General features: G+C 37.7%; 1 protein-coding gene and 1 pseudogene across 3 annotated transcripts in view; one reads left to right on the top strand and one right to left on the bottom strand.

Annotated features, from left to right (window-relative positions):
- Lrba (LPS responsive beige-like anchor protein) overlaps nucleotides 1–20,554 on the top strand; it is a 561,905-nt gene that overhangs the window by 36,323 nt on the left and 505,028 nt on the right. The gene's annotated exons all lie outside the window — the stretch shown is intronic.
- On the bottom strand, nucleotides 4,129–18,752 carry LOC131912793 (succinate dehydrogenase [ubiquinone] cytochrome b small subunit, mitochondrial-like; annotated as a pseudogene).

A 20,554-nucleotide genomic window follows, 5' to 3' on the forward strand; every position in this document is an offset into this window, starting at 1 on the left:
TTGATGCTATTTGAATATTGACTTAAATATTATAATTCTTTTTGTTTAAACACTTTTTTTTTTCTGTTTTAAAGTTAGGGTCGCATGTAGTCAGGTTGCTTCCAGTTCACTGTGTAGTCGTGGATGGTTTGAATGTCTTATCCTCCTTTCTCTACTTCCAGGGTTGAGATTACAAGCATGTGCCACCACTTCTGGCTTTGTTAAATCATTTCCCAACCTTTTAGGATGTATGTACACACTTTAAAATTTAAAAGAAAGTTTCTTGGTCAAGCCTTGCTGAGTATCCTGGCTTCTGAAAGTGACTTTAGAGGCTTGTTTTATGTGTACTACTAATGCCTGCGACCTGCTACTCTCTCTTTTTAGTTCTCTTTCAAAGTGTCTTTTTGTAGAGGTGAGGCGAGCTAAACTTTGAAAATGAGAGAGGGAGAACACATAAGTGGAATGGGCTATATTAGTAATACTCCTGGTTACAAGTAAATAAGCAATACCCTTCAAAGACGCAGCCTCATTGACATACTTTCTCCAATCAGACCTACCATATAACTGATCATCCATCTATTTTCTTCATCTATTGAGGAGGGTCTTTACCATATTTATGATACATCCCCTTCAGTAGCACCACCAGGCAATTACCAAGCCTCCAATACATCAGCTTTTGGGGCCATTTTATATCCACACCATGATAACCAGCAAGAATGTATAGGGAAAAAAAGGGAGATGAGGTGTTTTGAAATGTGTCAGAGGTCTGGAGAGATGGCCCAGCAGTGGAGAACACTTTCTGCTCTTACAGAGGTCCTGAGTTTGATCCCAGCACCAACATAACAGCTCACAACTGTCTGTAAATTATAGTTCTAGGTAATCTGATGCACTCTTCTGATTTCCATGGACACTAGGCACACACATGGTACACAGACATTTATGCGGGTAAAACACCCATATACATAAAATAATAATAACAAAAAAAGGAGGATGGCAGAGTGGACCAATTTATTCTGTAGGTTATGAAGACCTATGGTGGTTTTGTGTAGGGTTACTAAGAAAGTAAAATTTTTTTTTTTTTTTTTTTTAAAGACAGGGTCCCTCTATGAATTCCCTATGTAGACTAGATTGTCCTCAGACTCAGAGATTCTTCTGCCTCTTCCTCCCCAGTGCTGAGATTAAAGGCATATGACACCGTGCTGGGCTAAAATGTTCCTGAGAGGCATTTGGTGGTGGCTGTAGTGCTATTAGAATTGGGAACCAAACGGGTGGCTATTGAGTGAGACGTGCTTCTCATGCCCTTAATGTGTTACTGATTTCAGCTCCTGGTTACTAAAATCAAACCAGCTTTTTAATTAAAAGTACTTAGTTGATGATGGAGTTTCATGGAGATCTCAACTAATAAGAGCTTGATGAAGGCTTGTCTTTCCATATTTATAGTTTTCAAGGTCATGAGCTGAACTCTGGGCCTTAGCATGGGATTCCTGATGGTGAGATACCGAGGAAGATAATTAAATATCAGTTCTGGAGTTGGGGGTATAGGTCAGTGGTAGACTAGTTTGCCTACTATGCCTGAAGCTCAGGGTTCAGCACCTGGCCACAAGTCGGACAACAACAAATAGTCACCAAACAAGTGAGGTGGTGGTGGTGGTGGTGCAAGCCTTTAATTCAGAGCTGGGGAGGCAGAGGCCAGCCTGGTCTACAGAGCGAGTTCCAGGACAGCCAGAGCAACACTAAGAGAAAGCTGTTTCAGGGGAAAATAAAAAAAGGAGAGAAGGGGCTATAAAATGGCGCACGCCTTTAATCCCAGCACTTGGGAGGCAGAGCCAGGCGGATCTCTGTGAGTTCGAGGCCAGCCTGGACTACCAGGTGAGTTCCAGGAAAGGCGCAAAGCTACACAGAGAAACCCTGTCTCGAAAAAACCAAAAAAAAAAAAAAAAAAAAAAAAAAAAAGGACAATAAAATGTTTAAAAAAAAAATAGTGCTTGGATATTTTGCTTTTAATTTAATGCATTTATTTTACGTTTATAGGTTGCTGATTCATTAAATTCTCCTTCATCTGCAACCACAATACCCCATATACACTTCTCTTTTTGGGGTCATAAAAAACTCTACATAATGCTTTCTAAGGAAAAAGGAACGAAGTGCATCATATGCTCAAGACTATTTTTGTTGATAGTTACCTGCATATCTGATCTCGTGTTAGTGATCTATGGTATGGTAGTTTTCCGGGATTTTCTGGGCTATCAAATACATAAATTCTTGTTTTTATGTATTGTAATATTTTATTAAGCACTAACATGTACATAATATCTCTTTCCTTTCTTTCTTCTTCATGTTTCTAGGGAACCTTATTTCTTGTTTTTCTCACCTCCCAACCTTTGACATTGATAAAGAAAACCTTAAAACAATGTTATTAACATGTCCATATCATTCTATATTTTCCTAAAGTTTTTATACACTAATATAACCATTTACATATTTTATGCCTTTGTTAGACAGAGGGTTGCATGCTCTTCCTCAGAATTTCATCTTGCTTTTTCTTCACTAGTTGCTTCCCATCTAGTGAAATGGGAACCAACTAAAGCAATGTAAATAGCTCTGTTATTTTATAACATAGAAGGTGCAGAATTTTCCAGTGCATGGACTCTACTCCTGTTTATTCAGTTTCTTTTCCTTCATTTGTAACTAGCAATAATACTGTAATCTTTATATTAGATCACACTTATGTTATTGTGTCTATCTTATTTAATATTTGTTTATTTATTTTACAGCCTGACCATAGTTTCCCCTCCCTCCCCTCCTCTCCTCCCAGTCCCTCCCATTATTGTGCTTTTAAGATAAAGTCTGAGTGGTGAACTGAGAAGTCAGAGCTTAGAGTCCTGTACAGATTTGGCATGTATTGTGAGTTCTTCCGCGGAGAGTGTCTCTCACCTGCACTCTTAAGTGCCATCTCCCTCTATAGTGGCTGCAACTGTGTCAGTAATTTTTTTTTTCTTTCTAACTAAGATGACTCGATAGAAATTTAAATTTGCATTTCTGTGATTGAGTTTGAACATGTTTTCATTGAATTGTTCAACTATGTTGTTTGTTTATATTTGTCTAATTACAACTTTTCAAAAGTACTAATTTTTTTTAGAAACCTGTTAAAGAGGTTGGTCCCTTTTCTCTGACGTCAAACAACAGGATGATTATTCCTCAGTACAGATGCTGCAGACTAGAAATGTTTCATATTTTAGGGTTCTTATTATTAACAGTTGTCACAGCAGGGAAATATCTTATTGCTTATGGTTTTATAATTGTTGACAGATTATTTTGGATAAGTAAATACATTTGAGGAATAAATTTGTTTGGAATCTGTCATATTTTGATACATGTACAAGAGAGACTTCTTCCCTCCAGGGAGTTTCTCTAGAACCAGGAGCTTTCCTAGCTTGCTTCCTAGGACTTAAAAATCTGTAATGTAAGATGTCAGCACCTCTTAATTTTAGTTTCCCTAGGACATTGTAGCTGCTGTCAACCGAGCAGAGAGGGAAGTTTACAAAGGCTTAGACGTTATCCAGTTTTATATACTCTTTACTCATGAACCAGTAGTATTTTTCTTGTGCATTATTCCCAGGACAAAAATAGAAGTATGATCATGTATTGACAGTAAGAAAGCTGAATTCTTGGGGTTGGAGAGACTGCTCAGTGGTTAAGAGCACTGACTGCTCTACCAGACACCCACATGGGCACTCACATGGGCACTCACACGGGCACCCAGCACCCATATGGCAGTTCACAACTGTCTGTAACTCCAGTACCAGGGTACCTGAAACCCTCACACAGACATCCATGCAGGCAAAACACCAATGCATATGAAATTAAAAAAAGAAAGCTGAATTATCTTTAAGGGATTATTAAATTAAAAGACAAAAAAGGTTCTATGTTAGGTTATACCATGAATTGGGAAACAACTCATTAATTAACTGATGGTAATCTGGAACTTGGTCTCACAATTTCTTGAACATAATTCCTTTCATTGCTTTTTCCTCAGCAATTAAAATTTGAAAACAACCACTATATTAGTGGTTGTATTTTTTCCTGTGAGCTGAGCAACATTTCAGAGCAGAGGCAAACAGGCATATACTCAATTCTTAAGATACTAAGTCAAAAAGGACAGAGTTTCCACATCATGGTAGCAGTTTTGCAGATGCCCACATCCTGATAGTAGAAATAACAAAGGCCAGCAAAGGCTAGAGGTGAGAGTGCCTTAAAGCCTGTCTTGGCAGTTTCCTGACATGCATCTCCATACACCTAATAACAACTTTTCCAAGGTCCACGGGATTTCGGGGAGTGAGAGCTGCAGTGATGGAACAGTCTGTTGCAGGACGAGGATTCAGATATGCAGCTGGAAGTAGGCCCAAGAGCAAAACACTGACAAATCTCTTATTCGCCCCATGGAGGAGAGATGCAGCCTGGGAATCAGAATGGGGTTTTATGGTGGGTGAATGTGTTGTGCTGTACGTCAGCCTGGGGTGAGTTGGTGTTGGAGCAGTGCTGATGTGGAGGCAGATCTGACCACTGGAGTTCGAAGTAACAGACTTTGCAATCCTTTGGCACCACAGAAGACTCTTGGCCTCTAGAAAATCATTATCTTGCTTTTGAGTAGTCAAGGTTACCCATCCTTATGTCAGCCTTTCACTCAGATGTTTAAAGATTTCTGTTTTCCTGCAATATTTTGGTATACATTGTCTTAGTTACAATTTCTATTGCTGTGATAAAACACCATGACCAAAAAGCCAGCAGGGGAGGAAAGGGTTTATTAGGCTTATGCTTCATCATTGCTATTCATCACAGAAGAAAGTCAGGACAGGAACTCAAACAGGGCAGGAACCTGGAGGCAGGAGCTGATGCAGAGACCATGGAGGGGAATTGCATACTGCCTTGCTTCCCATGACTTGCTTAGCCTACTTTCTTATAGAACCCAGGACCAGCAGCCCAGGGATGGCACTACTCACCATGGGTTGAACCCTCCCCTATCAATCACTAAATGAGAAAATGTCTTACAGCTGTATCTCATGGAGGCATTTCCTCAACTGAGGCTCCTTCCTCTGATGACTCTAGTTTGTCTCAATTTGACACACAAACCATCCAGTACATACAATTAGTTTTTTTTTTTCCTTTCTGTGTTGGAGAGTGAACTCAGGTCCCCTTGTATGACAAACAAGTGCTCTACTGCTGAGTGACACCCCCAGCCGTAATCATACACATTTTTGATCAGTTTGAAATGTGTCTTGGTTTCAAACATGAAATTTTCCATACTTATGACTTCTTTCCTATTCTAATGCAATCTTAATGATTTTTAAATATCTTCTCCTTAGTGACTTGAGATGACATTTAAATGAAACACAGGAAAGCTACTACATAGTGGTGAGGAACATAGACTTTGGAGTTAGTATGCCTAGGTTTTAATTAGCAACAACACTTCCTGGTTCTGAAATCTTGGACAAGATACTTAATCCAATTGTGTATACCTCAGTCCCTTGAAATAAGAATGATACAGGATTGTATGTATTTCATGAAATATTTAATATATATAAACTCTTAGTTCTTGATACATAGAAAGTGTTATTAAAATTGCTTTTATTATGGTGCTTTCCTTCTACTTTGGTCTATTTGTGGATTTTCTATTGTAATCCATGTCTAGCTGACATTCATGTGCAGGTATTACACTAATAAAGAAAACCTGCTTTGAATTATAGTTTAATCTTTGATACAGTTACTTTCCTGGTAACTTTTTCAAAGAAATTTAGATGGTCTATTTAGTTTATTTTCTGCTTCTAATAGAAAGAAAAAGGCAGAAAATAGAAAAAAATATAATGTTCTTTGTTTCTTTTAATTCATTTTCTACAACTGCTAAACCCTTTGAAATTACTAATTTCTCAGTTTATTTTTCTTTTTAAAAAATATTTATTTATTTATTTATTAATTATGTATACAGTGTTCTGTCTGCACAACAGAAGAGTGTAGCAGGAATCTTAAAAAGTCTTATTAATAAGATCAAACCTGAAGTCAGGTATTGGGGTGAATGTTGGAAGGTCAGAGAAGCAGAACAAGCCACAGCTTCCTCACCTCTCCAGTTCTTCAGCTGATCCTGTTTCCTCGGACTGGAAGCCTCTGTGTCCTTATCCAAATGGATCTCAGCTGAACTGCTTCTCGAAAGCCTGAAAACTTAACCAGGCTCTAGTTCCTCATCCTCATGCCCTAAATACCTTTCTGCTTTCTGCCATCACTTCCTCGGATTAAAGGCTCACTTCTTGGGAATAAAGGCGTGAGTCACCGTGCCTGTCTGTTTCCAGTGTGGCTTTAAACTCACAGAGATCCGGATGATCTCTGCCTCCCAAGTGATAGGATTAAAGGTGTGTGTGCCACCATTTTCTGGCCTCTATATCTAGTGGCTGTTCTGTTCTCTGACCCCAGATAAATTTATTAGGGTGCACAATATTTTGGGGAACACAATACCACCACAGAAGAGGGCACCAGATCTCATTATAGATGGTTGTGAGCCACTATGTGGTTACTGGGAATTGAACTCAGAACCTCTGGAAGAGTAGGCAGTGCTCTTAACCTCTGAGCTATCTCTCCAGCCCTCAGTTTATTTTTCTAATCCTGTCTTTTTTTGTGGCCAGACTCTTGTCATGAACTTTGTTGATGTACATAGACTTTCTGTTTTATCTCAGTATGCTTGGGATATCAGTATTTCTGTTATCATTATTCCTTAGCATTTTTAGACATCTTTGTTGAAATCTAAGACTGAAAATATGAATTATTTTAAAAAGACATTTCTTTGTTTTTTTCAGAGAAATTGTATAGTGATTTAATAATGCATTCTGTGAATACTGCTGTTTTATTAAAGTGTCTAAGGTGTAGAGATTGGGTAATCATCAAAAGTTTATTAGCAGTTACTGTAAGAAATAATCATGGTATTTATTTAATAAGGGATGCAAGTTAAAAAAGATGAAGATGAGGCCGGGGAGATGGCTCAGTGGTTAAAATCACTTGCTGCTGCTATTCCAGAGGACCCAGGTTTGGATCCCAGCACCCACATTGGTGTCTCACAGTTATCTGTAACTCAGTTCCATGGGTTCTGACTCCTTTTACTGGGCTCTACAGGTACTGCATGCTTGTGATACACATACATACATGTAGGCAAAATACTCACACATGTAAAAAGTTATAAAAAGCTGATTTTATAGTATAATTTGTGGTTAAATTATAGATATTTTAAAGTTATAAATTAACTAATCAGAACACACTTTACATTAAAAATTTCATTGTAAAGTAAGCTAAAACTCACAAACATGAAACAAAGCAAATGAAATGAAGGGCAAATCGCCTGGAAACGGTCACCCACTTTCAGCAGTAGAATGGTCACAGCTTTCCTAGAATCTGTGTTTTTTTTTCCTCCTCCAAATGTAGACTTAAAAGTCTCTTCTTTAGTGTTCTATTATCCAACAAGATATCCTTAAGTTACAATTTAATTTTGCTTATTTGTAATTAATTAACCAACTAATTAATTTGGTTCTTTGAGATAGGTACTCATTGTAGTCAGGACTGGCTTTGAACTTGCTGTGTAGCTGAGAGACTGGCCTAAAATTCCTGCTTCCGCTGCCTCTATCTTGCAAGTGCTAGCATTATATGCCACCACACTTAGCCTAATATATTTTAAAAGTATCAGATGAATTTGTTTATTGAAGAACCTGTAACTTTTGACATTTTATAGTTTTTCTGTCTGAATTTTGTTCATTGAATACTCAGAATGTAGTTAAACATGTCTTGCAGTCCTGTTTCCTGCATTTTGGCAGCTGAATCTAGAGGCTGGGTCAGACTCGGCTTCCATTCCTGTGGCTAGACTGTAGGTGGTGCTCTGTTCTTTCCCTGGAAGCAATTACGCCTGGTTTCTCTGTGTGGGTGATGTTATCAGCCCTGGTATTCGTGATCAAAAAAATATTTATTTGCTTAGATCTAAAAAAGTGGTCACAGGGTCTGTTTCTCTCTCTCTCTCTCTCTCTCTCTCTCTCTCTCTCTCTGGTTGTGTGTGTGTGTGTGTGTGTGTGTGTGTGTAACTGGAACCTTTCAATGAAGAAATGATTTCTTTATTTGGCTACCTAGTGGTGTGGTCACCAGTGTACATTTATAGAAGGCAAAATAAATGCACAATTTTTCTATTAATTTACTAGTTTTCAAAGTAACAGATATTTCTTCCTTATCGTTTAGAGCAGTGGTTCACAACCTGTGGGTCATGACCCCCACAGGGGGCACATATCATATATCCTGCATATCAGATGTTTACATTATGACTCATAACAGTAGCAAAATTATAGTTATGAAGTAGCCACAAAATCATTTTATGGTTGGGAGTCATCACAACACGAGGAACTGTATTAAAGAATCAAGGCGTTAGGAAGGTTGAGGAACACTACCCTAGGGGAAACCAGTGAATTTGTTCTTATGATTTAGAAATTTTATGAGCTAATAGATTTAGATGTATTTGGTTATAATGTTTCTCATCATTGAACCACAGATTGTCTTTGGTCAATAGGGTTTTCTTTAGGTTGGCTTTTGACTCCTTTTGGAAGAGCCTTTTTGATCTGATAATATTCCTGCTATTGCGTATGGCAAGGTAATTTAGGCTCAGTATTTCATTTCTAGCTCTAGACCTTGGATTAGATATTTCTAAAAGAAACCCTGATTTTCCTTGGTCAGAAGTGCCACTTCAAGACTTCAGTCTGAGTACTATGCACACTCATTATTACTCTGTTGGTAATTGCTCATGTGGTTTTTAAGGGGCCAGAACTACACATATACTCTTGGTTTTTTGAGACAGGGTTTCTCTGTGTAGCTTTGCGCCTTTCCTGGAACTCACTTTGTAGACCAGGCTGGCCTTGAACTCACAGGGATTCGCCTGCCTCTGCCTCCAAGTGCTGGGATTAAAGGCGTGCGCCACCACCGCCTGGCCACATATGCTCTTAAATACCAATTACAGTTTTATGTATTGGAGTGTATGTTTACGTATTCTTAAGAGTTCCTAGTGACACTTCTATTAAGTACAGGTTAGTTGTTCAGATCCTATCAGGTTGAACACATTCTTTTCTCTATCTACTTCATTTTTTTTTTAATCATCAAAGGCTGTTAGATTTTGACAAATGCTTTTTGTGTTTATTGAGATGATCATATGATTTTCTTTTCATGTTATTCATGTAGTATATAATTTATTGCTTTTTGCTATATGTATGTACGTATATATGTGGGTACACAAGCATGTGTGCATATGTGTGTGTGTGTGTGTGTGTGTGTGTGTGTGTGTGCGCAGGTGCATGCTTATGTGTATGGAGGCCAGAGCTCAACCTTGTATGTTATTTCTCTACTTTTTTGTTCTTTTTTGAGCCATGTTCTCTTACTGGCTTGGAACTCTCCACATAGCCTAGGCTGCCTGGCCAGCTAGCCCCAGAGATCCAGGTGTTTTTACCTCCCCAGGGCTGGCATTAAAACATATGCCACTCTATTTGGCTTTTTTTGTTTGTTTGTTTTTGTTTTTCGAGACAGGGTTTCTCTGTGTAGCTTTGCGCCTTTCCTGGAACTCGCTTTGGAGACCGGGCTGGCCTCGAACTCACAGAGATCGCCTGCCTCTGCCTCCCGAGTGCTGGGATTAAAGGCATGCGCCACCACCGCCCGGCCGTATTTGGCTTTTTTAATATCGGTTCTAGGCCTTGAACTCAGGTTCCAGATATTTTACTGACAGAGGCATCTATAGCCCCATATTTATTAATTTTTATGTGTTAAACTAAAGTTGTATTTCTGGAATAAATCTGATTTGCTTATTGTGTAGAATTATTTTTACATGATGCTAATATTTTTTTTTTCATGCTATTGATATCTCCATACTAAGTTAGATGTTTGTCTAGTACGAGGGTAATACTGACCTCCCTGAGTTTTTGAGGAGCTTGTGAAGTATTATACTAGTTCATTTTTGACAATACTGTCAGAGCTCCAGCTGTCCTTTGTGAGTTGATTTGTGATTACTATCTCGTTCTTTATTTCCAGTCTGTGTACCTTTTCTCTTTCTTCTAGAGCCAGTTTTAGGAATTAGTGGCTTTCTAGAAAAAGTTGTTACTTTTTGACATACAACTGTTCAGAGTATTCCTTTCTAATCTTTTTGTTTCTGTGAGGTTGGTAATAATGTGCTCTCTTTCATTTCTGATTTTAATGATTTGAGTCTTTTTTCCCCCTCTTGCTCTCATGAAACCAAATTTTGTCGGTGTTTTTCTTTTGCTTTTATTGAGACAGGGTCTTACTCTACTACTGAAATTGAGAGTTCTTTATATATTTTAGATAAACCTTTGGTGAGATATTTGCTTTTAAAATACAGTCAGTAGTTTGCCATTGATTCATACAAACATGCACACACATATAGTAGAAGTTTGTAATTTGATAAAATTTAATTTATTAGTTTTCCCCAGCGAAATTTACATTTGGGTCTGAAGTCTAAGATATAACTGTTCATACTTTGTGGAGAAAACATTATTCTTTTATGTGTTCCAGATCTTACTGTTCTTCAAAATAAGACTTCAGATTAGTAACTATGAAATTAACAATATAATTTAAAATAGTTTAGAAGTACTGAAGGAATGATAATAGAGGTAGAGTGCTTGAACAATATTAAATACTATGTAATTTTACAGTGCAAACACATAATTAGTCACAAATATTGAGGTGATTGATTTGAATATGAAATGTATGGCCGTTTGCTATTTCTGTGGTGTTCCAGTCCAGGCAATGTAAGTTCAGTGGACTTGTGACTACTTGTCACCAGTGACAGATTTCTGATTTTTAAAATATGACAGTGCTATAAATCACTAGTTTGCTAGATTGAACTAGTAATCTATTAAAGAACATGGCAGTATTTACTGTAGATAAATGCAAATTTAAAAAGGTTCTGTGTATGAAGGTTTAAATGATTTATTATCCTTCAGTGCATGCCTGAGTCTGAAGTTATGTAATAGATTTAGAAAATTTCATTTCCTGTTTGAAGGTTCACATTTGCATATTTTTCTCTAATGTAAGTGTTGGAGCTTAGTTGATAGAATATGTAGTAAAACTGATAATACTATTGCTTAACTTTTGGGAGGTGTATTACAATGTCAGTCCTTTTAAAGGTATAGGATAAATGATTAAATATACTCACTTTTATTTTATTTATTTTTTTCTGGGACGGAGATTGTAGTCTCTAGGTGGCTTAAGAATTTATGTTCACATGAGCTTTCTTTCTCCTTAATTTGTTTTTTTTTTTTTTTTTTCTAACAAGTTGCATTTCATACAGGTCTTAGTATAGTGGAAATAACCAGTGGAACAACTAATCCTATAACAAATTCTAATTTCACACAGTTGTTTTTTCTTATTTATTCTTTTGAGACAGTTGTTCCAGTTGCTGAGGCTGTAGTGTGCAGCACCACAGTCTAGCCTGTTTGTTTACTTACTTATTTGTTTCTGAGGCAGGCTTTTGGTTTATAGCCCAGGCTGACTTGAACTTGTGGTCTTCTCGCCCCATGCTCACCATTGCTGGATTGTAGAAACCATACTCAGTCAGATCTACTTATTTTAAAGTTAAACCTTTTGTTTCAGGGCAGTTGCAGAGTCACATGCAGTTGAAGAACTTACAAAGAGAGATTCTGTCTTCTTTATCTGCTTTCCTCCAATGTGAAAATCTTGCAAACACACTATAGTGTTGATAGTGATATAATCAAGATAATGAAACCTTCCAGCATGCATGTGCCTCCTGATGGCCTCCTGTAGCCATGCTGCCTCTTCCTGCTGCACCCCATTGACACTGCTGAAAATCATCAGTCTTTTTTTCCATTATTTTGCCCGTTGAAGAATTGTATATAAATGGAATAGTATATGAATTTCTGGGTTTTTCATCTGTACAGTATCCTGAAGATTTATTTGGGTTGTTGTGTGTATCAGTAATCTGTCCTATTTATTGTTGCATAGTGGGTATGGTAAAGGTCTTCTGTTTCTGTTTTCAGGCTATTACTGAAAAAGTGCCTATAAACATTCATGTTAAATTTTTTTTCTAATGGTGCAGTGTTCTTTTTTTATTAAGGAAAAATGCTAGGTGTGCATTTGCTAGCTCAAATAGTAGTGGCATGTTTACTTCTTGAAAGAAATTACTGAACTGTTTCTACAGTGGCTGTGTCATTGACTTCACACCCCACCGGCAGCAGAGAAGTGACTCAGTTTCTCCACGGCTTCACTAGAAATTGATGGTTTTGTTTTAGTCATTGTGATTGATGTGTCCTGATACCTCATTGTGGTGTGAATTTCCTTAATATCTAGTAGTTTGTAACTTTTTCTCATATGTTTATTTGTTTTCTTTTTGTCCTCTTTAGTTAAGTATTTTCTGTTCTTTGGTTTATTTTCTAATTATTTTTTTTCTGCTATTGAATTTTGAATTTGAGAGTTCTTTATATATTTTAGATATCCTTTTCTCAAATGTTTAGTTTACAGATACAGGTTTTTTTTTTTTGGAAGTAAAAGTTTGTAATCTTTGATAAAGCCTAATTCATAAGTTTCCCCCATGGAATTTGCCTTTGGGTGTGAAGTCTAAGAACTCTTAAATTAGCCCTGAGAATTTTTTTTCCCCTTGCAGTTTTATATTATACATTTCAGCCTGTGATCCATATTAAGCCATTTTGGGTTGAGTGTGGTACTTGTAAGCATTTATTTGTTTGGTTATTGATGTCTAGTTGCTACAGGCCATGTGCTGAAAAGATCTTCATCACTAAGGTGCTTTAGTTTGTCAAAACTTGGTTGAGATAGTGCATTTCTAGATTCTCTTTTCTGTTCCATGGATTTGTGTATCTTTCCTCCTGGTACCTTAACTCTTCGTGGTATTGATCACTACAGCTATGTAGAAACCTCACACTAGGTAGGCAAATTCCTCCCACTTTTCCCCATTTAAGATTGCTTCTCTGTTCTAGTTCATTTGCTTTTTCTGTATAAATCTCAGAATAATATTTTCTCCATCTCTAGAAATCTTTCAGGGATTTATGATAGAAACTGCTAAATGTACCTTTGTCACTTTTGGGGAGTGCTGACTTGTGTAAACATACAGCCTTTCTCTGTTTATTGAGACTTAACACTGCAGTTCTGCATGGTTTAGGGGTTTTATGACTAAGGGGTTTTTATATTTCTATCACTTGTAAATGTCGCTATTTTGATTTCATTGCCCATATTGATTGCCATTGTTAATAGACACAAGTATAATTGTCTTCGTATGTTTGTTTTGTAACCTCCACCTTGCTAGAAGTCACTTCTTAACTTTGTTAAGAAGGTTTGTATTCATGAGAGGTAGCCTGTATGTGTGTTGCTTGGGGATCAAGCTCAGTTTTTTTTTTTTAAAAATCTTTTTTCCCCATCTATGTTTTGAGTTGAGAAGCATAAAATTAGTGATCATTTTGAAACATTTAACAGAAATGCCCAGTGAAATTATGTGGATATTGAAGTATTTTTTTGTTGTTCAAAATTACAACTATTTTCATATTAGTTACAGGATTATTAAAATTTTCTATTTTATGTTGAGAAAGTTGTGGTAGCTTGTGTTCACATTGTCCAGTTGTGGGTCTCTGTTTTTCAAAAGAAAAGCTTATGAGTTTGAGACATTTCCTCCAACATATGTGATTTTACTCTTAGTTTTTTCTCTATGTTGAATTAGCTACAAATTTTTAAATTTAATTAAAAAATTAAAAGATAATTACATAATTTTTCGTCTTCCTTTCTTCCCTCCTGTTTCTCACATTCAATCCCCTTGCTTTTTTTCAGTCATGACTTTAATTGTTATTGTTAAATACTCTCTCTTTCTCTCTCTCTCTCTCTCTCTCTCTCTCTCTCTCTCTCTCTCTCTCTCACATACACACACACACACACACACACACACACACACACACACACACACACACACAAACATGCACGTGTGCCTGTTGTTGGAGATTTTTGCTCTTTTTTGGGGTCCTGCCACCCAGTTCCTAAATGAATCACACACGGAGGCTTATTCTTATGAGTGCCCGGCCTTAGCTTGACTTAGTTTCTAGCCAGCTTTCCTTAACTTAAATTATCCCGTCTACCTTTTGCCTCTGGGCTTTTCCCATTCTCTTACTTCTGTAAATCTTACTCTTACTCTGTTGCTGGTTGTGTAGTTGGGTGGCTGGCCCCTAGGTCCTCCTCCTTCTCTGGTTCCTAGCTCTCTTCCTCCTAGATTTCTCCCTCTCTCAAGTCTCTTTGCCTGCCAGCCCCGCCTATCCTTTCTCCTGCCTTGCTATTGGCCAATTCTTTATTAGACCATCAGGTGTTTTAGACAGGCACAGTAACACAGCTTCATAGAGTTAAATAAATGCAATATAAGCAAAAGTAACACACCTTAAAATAATATTCTACTACACGTGCCTAAATATGTTCAATCCTCAGCCTGTTTAGTGTTACTTATATGTATATAATTTCAGGGCTGACCACTTGGCATTGGATAATTCTTTAGGGGGCCTCATCCCTGGGGAAGACTCTCCTGTGTTCCTTAGTTCCTTAGTTGTCTAGGGATGGGGAACCAAGAGATTTCTCCTTTCTAGGTTAGCCTGTCTATTGATATTCTGCTTCTTCAGATCTTGTTTAGGCAGCCATATTGTTGAGATACTATGAGTGATGTTTCTCTGTTGTTTCTAGGAGATACATTCTTACAGGAGATTTCCTGGTCCTCTGGCTCCTAAAATCATTTGCTCCCCTCTTCCATGATGTTCTCTGAGCCTTAGGTGTAGGATGTTGTATATGTATTAATTGTGGTTTGCTACATGGTCTCTGTTGCAAAGAGAAGTTCCTTTGATGAGTGGTGAGTGTTACACTTATCTATGGGTATAAGGATAAATATTTATAATGCAGTTAGGAATTATGGTAGTTTAGTAAAGTGGCTGCTGCAGTAGGTTCTTTCATCTAAGAGGAGGTTTGGCTTAGGTAGTTGGCTAGGTTTCCGGTACCAGGCATGATTTTTTTCCTGTTGAGTAGGCCTTAAGTCGAGTTAGAGAACTATTAGTTACCACCGAGATAAAAGTGCCACATTGCGCTCTTTTATTGTGCCATACCAATAGTTGTGGTTCATGGATTATTGGTTACTTCCCTCCCTTGAAATCTTGTAAAGCAATTTCCAGTACTATGAAAGATAACCCTTTAAGTCAGATGTATCTTGGGCCCTCCTGATCTTGTGTCTGAAGTAGCAATAGTGACTAACCTTCAACCTCTGTAAGACAACCAAGGGCAGCCTGTACTGTTTTGAGGGTCTCTTAGACTGCCCCCACCAACAACTAAAAAGGGGGCTTTTCATGCCGAACATTGTTTTTTTTGTTAGTCTATGGCTCTTGGGTGGAGCATTTTCAACCCAAATGGTATAATTTCATTTAAACTCTGTGTGTGTGTGTGTGTGTGTGTGTGTGTGTGTGTGTGTGAGAGAGAGAGAGAGAGAGAGAGAGAGAGAGAGAGAGAGAGTTATTTTTTAGCTTTTTGAGAATTCTCCACACTGATTTTCATAGTGGCCAGACCAGATTTCAATCACACCAACAGTAAATAAGGTTTCTCTTTTCCCCATATTTTCTCTAGCATTTATAGTCAGTTTTGTTGATCTTAACCATTCTGACTGGGGTAAGATGAAATAGCAAAGTTATTTTTATTTGCATTTTCCTAGTTGCTAAAGATAATGAACATTTTTGAGATATTTCTTACATTTTTTGATTTATTTATTTTTATTTTATGTGTATGGTTGTTTTGCCTGCATGTATGTATGGATGTATACCACATGCATGCAGTACCCGCAGAGGCCAGAAGAGGTCAGATCTGGAGCTGGAGTTACAGATGGTTGTAAGCCATCATGTGTGCTGGGAATTGAGCCCACATCCTCAGGAATGAGATGCTGGGATCTGTATGCTTCAGGAATCCATTCTGTTATCAGAATTCCCTGGATGGACCTGTGGCCAGTGCGATTATGTCATCTAAAGTTACCACTCTGCTGCATAAACCCTGGCACAAGTCCATGAAAGCAGGAACTCTTTTTTTAAATTTATTAAATTTTTATGTGTACGATTTTTTGCCTGAATGTATGTTTGTATACCATGTATGTGAGTGATGACTTTGAGGCCAGAAGAGTGATTTCTTGGCACTGTAGTTACATATGGAATCAAGCCCTGGTCCTCTGGAAGAGCATCCAGTGCTCTTAACCAAAGAGCTATCTCTCTAGACCTCCTCCTGGCCTTGTTTTTAAAAGACAGGGTCTCACTATGTAGCTCTGGGTAACTTGGAACTTGCTATGTACACTAGATTGTCCTTGAACTCACAGAGCTCTGCAAGTAGAATCTCTTAAAACCAAATCTGTTCTCTTAAGTTCAAAAGCTTTCTTTTTTCTCTGCAAACATTTTGAAGAAGGTGCAGCCCGAAGGCTTGCTGTTGACAAATAAGTCAAAGAATATTGTATTTGTGACCACAAAGCAGCCTTACAAAGCTTCTTAAGATGAAAAGCTCTTTCCCTCTACTGGATCCCAAGAAAATATGTACTTATTTCTTAGAAATGTGCAATGAGTATATGATTTAGACAGTGAGAACCTTTTCTAACTCAGTCATTCAGGATAGCTCAGTCATGCAGGATAGCCGTCACTAATATTCTTTGGGGCTTTTCCTGTAGAACTATTATCATATATAATACATAAATAAGATATTTATATAAGGAGTATATAAATAACTCTCCCCCAAAAGCTAACATCCTTTCAAGGTTGAAAACAAATAGCAATCTAGAAGGGAATTTCTGATATAAGACATGCAAAATTTATTAAGTGTTTTAATTTTTATTGACAATTTTAAGTAGAGTTTGTTTTTTATTTAAAGAAACTTTTTTTTATGTTTTTTATTTAAAGAAACTTTTTTTTAAAATATTTGAGTCTGATTCAGAGAATGATTTTGTTTTCTTGGCACTGTGAAACAGTTAGATGCTCCTTTGGTCATCCACTGAATGGCAAATTTGTAAAGAGTAATAGTGTCACTTTCAGTGGCAAGTGATTGAGAACTGGGCCATTACTTTGGATAACTTTCTATTGAAAGGGTTAGTGTGAAGTAAAGGCTGGGGGTTATGCACGTGCCAAAGAGTTGAACATTCTCCCATCTATGTATTAGAAACTCATTGAAGTAAGGATTTACTACATTTCTGCGTAATTTTGTTAAAAATGTTTTGAAACAGTTGCAGTTTCTTGAGTTCTAAATATCTTCTGCCTCATAATGAGTTAAATATTTGAGATTAAAAATAAAAAGAAGGAAACTCCCTATATATAGGATTAAAGCGTAGTTTCAGCTATTCTTACTTATATTCTTGGCACACAGGTATAGATTGTAAATTTTTTTTTGTTTGTTTTGTTTTGGTTTTTTCGAGACAGGGTTTCTCTGCATAGCTTTGGAGCCTTTCCTGGAACTCACTCTGTAGACCAGGCTGACCTTGAACTCACAGAGATCCTCCTGCCTCTGCCTCCCGAGTGCTGTGATTAAAGGCATATGCCACCATCGCCCAGCTTTATAGACTGTAATTTTAATTCCTGGTTGTACTTGTGTCTCAGTTGCATTTTCCTCTTTTATTTACCCATATTTTTTTCTCCATACCAATTGTTTTTGGCTTGTTTTATTGATTCTTTTTCAGTTTTTTAAAAACATAATTCTTTATGGATTCTTTGGAAATTTCACATCATGTACCTCAATCCTACTCATCTCCCGGTCCCTCTGTATCTGCCCCTCACCCTTGCAGTATGAGCCCCAGAAATTAATTAAAAACAAAACAAACAGACAAAAACCCCACCTTGCTCCTCCCTCTTTCCAACACCTCTCCATCCTAGTGGCATTAGGAGCTGCAGTGTGCCACACAGTACACCCCTTTTGTCCAGTCATCCCCATCTGCAAATTGCAATGAGTCGTTGGTCTGGCTCGAGGCCTCTAATTTCTGTACACCATCATCACTGGGCCCTCATCAAAACTCCTCTCAGATAGCCTGTTGTTCTCTTCAGTTTTAATTAAACATTTTCAGCAGTAGTCATTCTTATGTATTCAGAATCAAAATTTACTCAGCAATCAGGTCTAGGACCTCATGTTTTTAGCTGAATATGTCTTACTGTGTATGTAAGCATTTTAGTAAAAAATATGAGAAATAAATATTTTCTGATTTTTCTTAAATAATTATAAAGCTCATAAATACAGCTTCTGTATTATTGCTTAAGTATTTTTGTTTTGTGGAGATTAGTATACTGTGCTGGGCATGGTGGTGCATGCCAGTGATCCCAGCACTTGGGAGGCTGAGGCAGGAGGATTATGAGTTTGATCACACACACACACACACACACACACACACACACACACACACACAATAAAGAGATTTAACATGTTATGTGGTACATTTTTTTCTGTTACTTACAGTGTATTATATTAAATGTTTGCATGTGTGTGGCAGCATATGTGTAGATGTGTGTGCAGGTATTTGTACATGTGTATAGAGGCGGAGGTTGACATCAGCTAATCAGCTATCCTTGATTTCTCTCCACCTTATATATTGAGGCAGAGTCTCTTACTACAACCCGGAGTTTGCTGATTCTATTTAGTCTAGCTAGGCAGTTTGCTCTGGGGATTCCATCTTCACATTCAGAATGCTGGGATTCCAGGTGGGCTGCCATGCCTAACCAGTATTTATGTAGTTCTGGCGATCTGAACTCTGTACCTTATGCTTGAATGGAAAGTTCTTTATCCACTTAAATACCTCTGAAGCCCATAGTCTGGCATTTAAAAGAGTTTTGGAGAATGTTTCCTGGGGAATTTAGTTGATACTATCAAAAAACAGCTTCAGTAGACACTGGGGTCATTAGTTTGCTAGGGCTGTATAGCAAAGACCTAGAAATTGAGCTGCTGAAACAGCAGAAACTTAACTGCCTCAGAGTTTTGTATACTAGAAGTTAAAATCAAATGTGTTAGCAGTTTGGTTCTTCTGTAGACTTGTGAGAATCTCTTTCATGTGTAGCTAGAGTTTTCCTGCCTGGCCCATGGTCAGGGCAAATCTCTCTCACTTGCCAGTCCCACAGCCACTCAGACCCAACCAAGTAAACACAGAGACTTATATTGATTACAAACTATATGGCCGTGCCATGCTTCTTGATAACTGTTCTTACAGCTTAAATTAATCCATTTCTATAAATCCATACCTTGCCACATGGCTCGTGGTTTACTGGCATCTTCACATGCTGTTTGTCATCGTGGAGGCTGGCAGTGTCTCTCTGACTCAGCCTTCCACTTCCCAGCTTTATTCTCCTCCTTGTCCCACCCACAATTCCTCCTGCCTGACTACTGGCCAATCAGTGTTTTATTTACCAACCAATCAGAGCAACACATTTGCCACACAGACCATCCCACATCCTAATCTCTGGAGCAGTGGTTCTCAACCATAGGTTTCAACCCCTTGGGTGTGTGTGTGGTGAATGACCCTTTCACAGAGGTTGCTTGAAACCATTGGAAAACAAACACAGATATTTTACATTACAATTTGTAGCAGTAGCAAAATTACAGTTATGAAGTAGCGACAAAAATAATTTTACAGTTAGGATCACCACAACATGAGGAACTGTTATTAAAGGGTTGCAGCATTAGGAAGGTTGAGAACCATGCTCTGGAGGCTTTGCAAGAATCTTTGCCATTCTTTGACTTATAAAATTATCACCCAGAACTCTGTCTTCATCTTTATCCAACTTTTTCACTTGTGTATGTCTCTGTATAAATTTTCCCCTTTTATAAGAATAGTAGTCACTTTGGATTAGGGCTTATCCTCATGACCTCATCTGAACCAGTTACATCTACAACCAGCCTATTTCCAAATAAAATTACTTTCTGAAATAATGGATGTTAAGACACCAACATAGCTTTATTTATTTATTTTTTTGGTAGTTGTTGTTTTTTTGCAAGACGGGATTTCTTTGTGTAGCCCTGGCTATCCTGGAACTAGCCCCATAGACCAGACTAGCCTCAAACTCACAGTGATCCGCTTGCCTCTGCCTTCTGAGCGCTAGGATTAAAGTTGTGTGCCACCATCACTTGGCAGGTTTTTTTTTTGGGGGGGGAGGGGCAGGGAGCAAATAATTTGGTTCATAGTGGGGGCCATATGGCATAGTGTTGCTTATTGAATGATCTTATAAGAATGTAGTGAGGAAATAGGCTATGTTTTGATTTTAAAACATTAGGAAAAATAATACAGTTCTCAAAAATAGATCGATAGACAGTGTTAGTGTTACCACCTGCTGTTATGTGATATTTCACTTAAAATTCTCTCAGATAGGGCCTGTGAGGTGGCTCAGTGGTAAAGGTGCTTGCTGTCAAGCCTGAAAACTTAAGTTGATCCCTGGGAACCACACTGGAGAAGGAGAGAAATGACTTCCACAAATTATCCTATAACCTCCACATGTGTGCCATGGTACACACACCACATATTCAT

The sequence above is a fragment of the Peromyscus eremicus genome, chromosome 6 (genome assembly GCF_949786415.1).
Source record: "Peromyscus eremicus chromosome 6, PerEre_H2_v1, whole genome shotgun sequence".
In the NCBI taxonomy this organism is placed as follows: Eukaryota; Metazoa; Chordata; class Mammalia; order Rodentia; family Cricetidae; genus Peromyscus; species Peromyscus eremicus.